Raw genomic sequence first — 6,601 nt, forward strand, 5'->3', positions numbered from 1 at the left:
AATGACTCCTCCAAGCTGCAGAACAGGGTTCAAGTATGATTGTTGTGAACAAGGTAATGGCATCATACGCACGGCCATCATTCTCTGCTCAATCCGATCTGCTTATTCACTTTAACTGTGTTTGCAGGTTGCCCTTTTTTCCCCACAATTTCCATGCACAAAGACCTATTCTTAGGCCCAACAAGCGTTATAGACTGTGCCCCATTTTCCTTCCAGAATCACTCCTCGGGATGATGAAGTTGCATAGCCAGCAAATGAAAGAGGCGAGCTAGAAACAGCAATCACCAAGGTAACAGAGCCGAGCGAGGATGCCTTGGAAAGACAGACCCATTAGTCTCTGTGTCTGCAATGGTTCTAATCTGATTTCAAAACCGTTAGGCCAGAACAACCTGCCCCACTGCCCACCATCACCAGTGTTTATTATTGAAGACCACGACTACGATCACATAACACACAGTCCACACCGGCCTGCTAATAAACCACACAATTCAAAATGTGCTTTTAATTCTGTAGCATGAATCCACAGCAAGAGAGAAAGGGAAGAAGAAGAAGAACCAGATTAACACGTTCAGAGTAAAAAAAGTGGTTAAAAGATGCAGTGGAGCCAGGGATAATTAATAAAGCGTTTCCAGGGAAACATTTAAAAAACAATGTAGAAGAGACACGGCAGTGTGTAAAGAGGGTTTGATTTTGAATAATTAAATTATAGACTAAAGGGCAAGTTTGTTCAGCGCAGTTAAAGTGGCAGCGGCTGAAGCAGAGACGAGGAACTGATGGAGGGCACGGCGAGCGTGCATGAATGAGGTGGCGGTGGCGGCCTGCTCAGAGTATGCAGCCCGTGGTGGCACAGTGGTCAGGAGGCCTGCTGCTTTAATGGTCCATAAATCTGTGTGGCCTGGCTGGTCCGGTGCCGCCCCAGCGAGACCCTCTCATGCAGAAAATGAATCAGGCCATTTTTTACGAAGAGCAAGTGTCGGAGCTGTGCTGCCGGCGAGCCGATAAGAGGCTGCGACTCGCGTGCGGCACTCCATTCCAGCCCCGGACTCCAGCTCATAAACCTCTCTATTAGTGACAGCTCCTGTTTGTTTGATGCTCCATCCTTTGCTTCCTTTGCATCCTCCCTTTCTTTCTGCTGTTCCCTGATTTGGTCCCTCCTCCTCTTCATCACCCTGTTCTGTCATGGCACCTTACTAAACTCTGCGGAACAGGCCACTGACATGAAGCCTCTCGGGTGATGGAGAGGTTGAAATGAAACAAGGCGACAGTTAAGCTGTCGTGTTCTGCTTGAGAAGGATGGCTCAGCGTGGTACAGTGGATGCATGCCCTCTAAATCTGGCTAATTGTGTCGCGTACACAAACAAATACACAAGGCTGGGATGCAATGCTGCATTTTATTTAATATTTGAAGTACAATTTAAATATTTCACTTCACTTCTGGTTTTGGAAACAGTAAACAGCAAACATATAGTGAATACGTTGTCCTGTGATTCACTGGGCCTAGTCCATGCCCTTCAACAGCTGTACCCATAAGTTATTTCAGATGCTGACCCGCTATCTCCAGCAGAGAGGATGGGTCACCTGCTGGAGACATTTCTAAACTGATAAAACGTTTTTTAAACGGATATAATTAATGTTGAAATGCATCGATGTCTTCCTCTAACTGTTGCAAACAAGTCGTTTTGCAGTCGTGAGACACTTAAGTAAATAAATGTTGCGCCAGAAGATCAGAAGTCAGTAAGCGCACTGACTAGAACCGGTTTAAAGAACAAACAAAAGAACTTTTCCTTTTTAACAAGAACAACAAAATGTTGTTCATGTCATGTTCAATAGTATTGCCAAATTGCTATGGAAACACAATATTTCCTGATGCCCTTTCTAACTGTAAACCAGGTGTGGTTAACTTGATTTAAATGCAGGCAGCACCTTTTTCTGTTTTTCTGGTTTGTTTTCCCTGGAGGTACTCCTGTGTCTGGCCGCCTGTTTATATTCAATGGCAGAGTGTTTGCCTACTGGAGTTCTTTGTTTGAAAGCCCTTTTTGCTAACCAGGCTTTATGAATTGTGTCAGCAGTCTATAGTTGTCTCTTATCTCTAGCTTGATAAGTGCCTCGGTTTTATGCAGAGGCAATGCCATTCTTGATGCGTCTGAAGAGCAATGATTGTCACGGCCGCCAAACAAATACGCAGTAATTTTGTGTTGATTCAGCTTATTTGTTGAGTTCAGATAGGTCAGATATTGTGCAAACACTGTAAAGTATCAGTTATTCCCCACACATACTGAAATGCAAGGATCTTAAGGTAAAAAGTCAATGCAGAAAAACATTTCTGACTCTAAAAAAGGATGGATGAATACAGTATCTATCTACATTATTACAAATTACTGTTATTACTGTTAAGAGCAATGCTTAGGAAACCGTTTTAGTTGTTATCAGACCTTGCAGACGATAAATGCTGTAATCATTAAAGCATCACAATTTATGCAGATAATTAATTGGTAAAATTTTTCCTTATTGTAATTAATTCCTTGAAAAACTCAACCAAACACAATTGAAGGTTGCTCTTTTCCCCTTCTTTTAAATTCTAGCAGCAGTTTTTAGGTATTATGTCTGCTTTGCCTCTATTGACCAATGTGATTAGCATTTCTTTGTTGTTTTAAGCACAATAAAGCTCCATGGGTCCCTTATAAAGCCCTGCAAATGGCCCTGCTATACAACACAACGCACAAGGGGCCAATTGAATTAGGCCATTGATCTTGGGGTGTGCTATTGCCAAGCTAAATTTTGTTATTCACTCCTAATGACTGCTCCTTGCGGGCAAATGAACAGTTTCGGAAGTCAGTTAACCAAGAGGCGGAGTAGGATAGCGGGGAAAACACAATATTCTCTATCCCTAACCATCCCTTGCATATTTAAAAACATCATTTATTAATTATGGGTGGTCATGACCTGTCTCCAGTTGAAGATTTGACCAACGCCCTCACTGCAAACCACGGCAACCCCGTGCTGATTATTTCTTACATCTACACACCCCTCATCTTTTCATCACATCTTAATTACCCTGCTATGTCCTCGTCACAGAGTCCATGTTATCTTCCAGGACAATAGTAGCCTTGTGGCTGCAGAGACGTTGTTTGGCACCATCAGCTCCATGGTTTATTACGCCATGTGTGAGACTTAGCAGCGCTTCAAAAGACAGGGATGGTGGCGTGTGCATGCATGCCTGGACGCCCCCACCTGTCTACCAGGGGCGGATCTAGCCATTTTGGGGCCCTAGGCAAAATATAGACATGGGGCCCTCATTTTTGAAACACGTACACAAAACAAATAACCATCCCAATACTCTTAGAATCGCAATAAACCCATAGTGCACTGCCACTCAACTCTCCACAGTCAAATCAGTTTCAGATATATATATATATTTGTTCAGTTTTTTGTTTTTTGTTTTGGTTGGGGCCCTAGGCACTTGCCTAGGTTTGCCTAATGGAAGATCCGCCACTGAGTGCAGTGCACAGTTTTCACTCTCTAAACTCTATAAAAACCACCAAAAGGCAGCTTCCATTGAAAGAGACCATTTGACATTATCACCTTCCATGTATCAAATGTTACATTTACATTAACGTACCGATTGCTGCATGCTGGGAGTTGGCTTCAACTCGTGATTGGTATTTCTTTGGGTGAGTCGGTGTGAGAGAGGGCTGTTGGTGTACCGTTGACGGCACAGATATCCCACTGTCTTCTCTGCGTCACCGGGCCCATAATGGAGTTAGAGTGACCTGGAGCTGGAGGGCGGTGTGCACCCTTGCCGTGTCTATGGGGATCCTGGTTGTGTGGCTCTAAGTGGGCACAGGGGCTGCCCTGCCTCCTTGTGCCTGGCTAAGCACGGGGTAATGAAGCATGGTAGAGGACAGGGGTGGACGGGCGGGAAGGCGAGGCAGGGCTGCCGCTAATGACGCTTTCTTCTATGGCCGTCGCCACGTTTCCTGTTGTTAATTGTGGTTATTGCTGCGCCTTTGCTTAATCGCAATCACTTGATGCGGTTCTTTAAACGTGGAGGATGTCCACTGACATCCTGTCCCATTTTGCTCTGCTAATGGGTTGACTGAGGATGTTGGGCTTGAGTCATCTTCCTTTCTTACCTCAAAGCAATTGGTTGTGCACAGCGTGCACACCTAAGGTGTCTCCTCAAGGTGCACGCGTTCTTATTTTAAAGGATGACTCGACTAATAGAATAAGAGGATATTATCCCACTCTGGTGGAGACTAAAATGTGTAATAAATATTAGGATCGTATTCTTTTCGGGGTTGAAGGAGAATGTCATCACATGGAATCTGACGGAGAGGAATCATTACCGCTTACGGAGCACAGGGAACCGAACGGAGTCATCCTTGGACTAGAGACCTCAGACAAATCTGATATCTCTCCGGCTTCTGATTGCCTGTGTGCATCAAGTGACCCATTCCTAGATGACACTGGGCTGGGTTTCAGCACTCCACTCCTGTCCTGGAAAGGAGAAGGTGTGATGTACTTGTTCCAGGTCTTGCAGTATTGGCGCAGGCTGTGTCCAGCTTTATGGACGTTGGGCTCCATGCACCATCTGTGCCCAACCTGCAGTGGCAGTTTCAGTCCCGTGAACAAGGACCAATGGGGGGGGGGGGGGGGAGCTGAGAGAGATGAAGAGAAGGAGTAAAGGAGAAAGAGGAGGAAGAGGGGAGAGGGGGGGGGGGTGCCTTTGTGTTGCCATAAAGCTGTTTCCCCTTCTCCTAGCAACGGACTTCCATTTCCTTAGTTTTTGGGCCGCATGGTTCTCCTGTTCGCTCGCTTTACTCTCACTCTCTCTCTCACAGACACACACGCACACGCACACTCCCCCTCTTTCTCTTACTCTCCCTCATCCACTCTATCTGACTCTCCCCCCCTCTCTCTCTTTCACTGTCCTATTTATGGTAATAAGCCATCTGCCCTCTCGGTAACAGCCGCCCAAATATGGGCGGGGCTAGAGGGTGCGTGTGCAGGGGCTGGGGGTCTGACAGACAGGACACTGAGACAAAGACACTTATGCTGTTATGTCTGCCGTTGTCCCAGTGGATGCCTTCAGACATATGCAGGACTAGAGAGAAGATGGTGGTTGGGAAACAGGTTATCCACAACTCAAAATATCTCCATGAGACTCAACGCTATGCTATACAAGGAAGAGGTTATTTCAAAGTTTTAAATCCCTCAATGTGTGGGCAGTCATTTTGACACAATGAAAACGGTAGACGTCTGGTGAGAGAGCAGGAAGAGGAAGTGATTGCAGTTAAACGAGACGGTGTCGGTCAGACTTGGCGACATGGAAGACTGGTGGGCACAACAGCCAATCCAAAGGCACTGGTTCTCAAAAGACCTCTGTTGCCACTGGATACTCGAAGAGTTACCAAGCCAACACATGTTCCTCACTATCATATCATCGACATGTTGTGTTATAACACGGCAGGTTGCATTTGGATTTGTTTTTTTCTTTCTTACATGGATGATGTTATCCAGTCCCATTGGTTTAGATATCCTATAATAGTAGTAAACGTAAAATATTTGGGCCTGTAGGCTAAAGTCTTTTTTATTATTATGAAAAGTGTTTATGGAAAAAAAGCTCAACTGCTCTAACAGATAAATAATGTAATAAATCCCTACAAGCAGTCACCTATTGAGTAGATAAAAACGTGATACTACCCCATACAAAATAATACTAGGCGATGTATAAAAAGGAAGACAGTTTTTTTATTTATTCATAAAAAGGCCAACCATAATTCCCTTTAGTAAACTCCTTAAAACAATGGTGTGTCCTTAGATAACTCTAGAGACATGACTTTTGACTCCTCCCCTCGTAAGGTCAACGGCCACTAGCCCTAACTGTCAAGCAGACAAACCCCCAGATGGGTTAATGGCCACCGAGCCACAAAGCACAGATGGCCCCACTAGTGTGGATGGTGGCAGTCTTCAGTACATGAGGTAATACATTATAAAGGCCGGCAGATACAATTGAATTAAATGTGCCAGGGCCAGAAATCAGAGTTAGACCATTGTCTCTTTTGAAAAGTCATGATGACACTGCCACCTTAAGGCATTCATGAGAAACACTAGTTAATTTGACCTAGTCCCTTTTCTTTTTGTCCAACGAAAACGAAGTAAATTTAGAATCATACTTTCTGAGGGTATATTCTCCCTTTCCTTTGCACAACATGTTATTATGGTAGGCCTACTTGTGGTAGCAGTCCGTAGTTTGGATCTAGATAGTTAATTATGTCTTTCATGTATGCCTCACATGAGAGCTCTGGACTTTGAAATCAATAAATCAATTGAAATATCTTAAAAGATCCTATTAGGATAAACATCCCATTGACGTGAACAGAGCAATTTTTTTTGGAGACAAAGCACCATTTACTGACCATCTCGTCTATGCAGTGGATGTATAATAGGTTGCAGGAGAGACACCTAGTGGACATATAGACTACAGTGCAGTTACAGGGTTTAAGAATAGAGTGTAGGTTTCTCCCTTGGCACATAAGACCAATATGAAACCTAATAAATATTAAGCTTGATTTGTATTAATCTGGTCAAATGGTCAGCA

Source organism: Gadus chalcogrammus, chromosome 15, assembly GCF_026213295.1.
Source record: "Gadus chalcogrammus isolate NIFS_2021 chromosome 15, NIFS_Gcha_1.0, whole genome shotgun sequence".
Classification (NCBI taxonomy): domain Eukaryota; kingdom Metazoa; phylum Chordata; class Actinopteri; order Gadiformes; family Gadidae; genus Gadus; species Gadus chalcogrammus.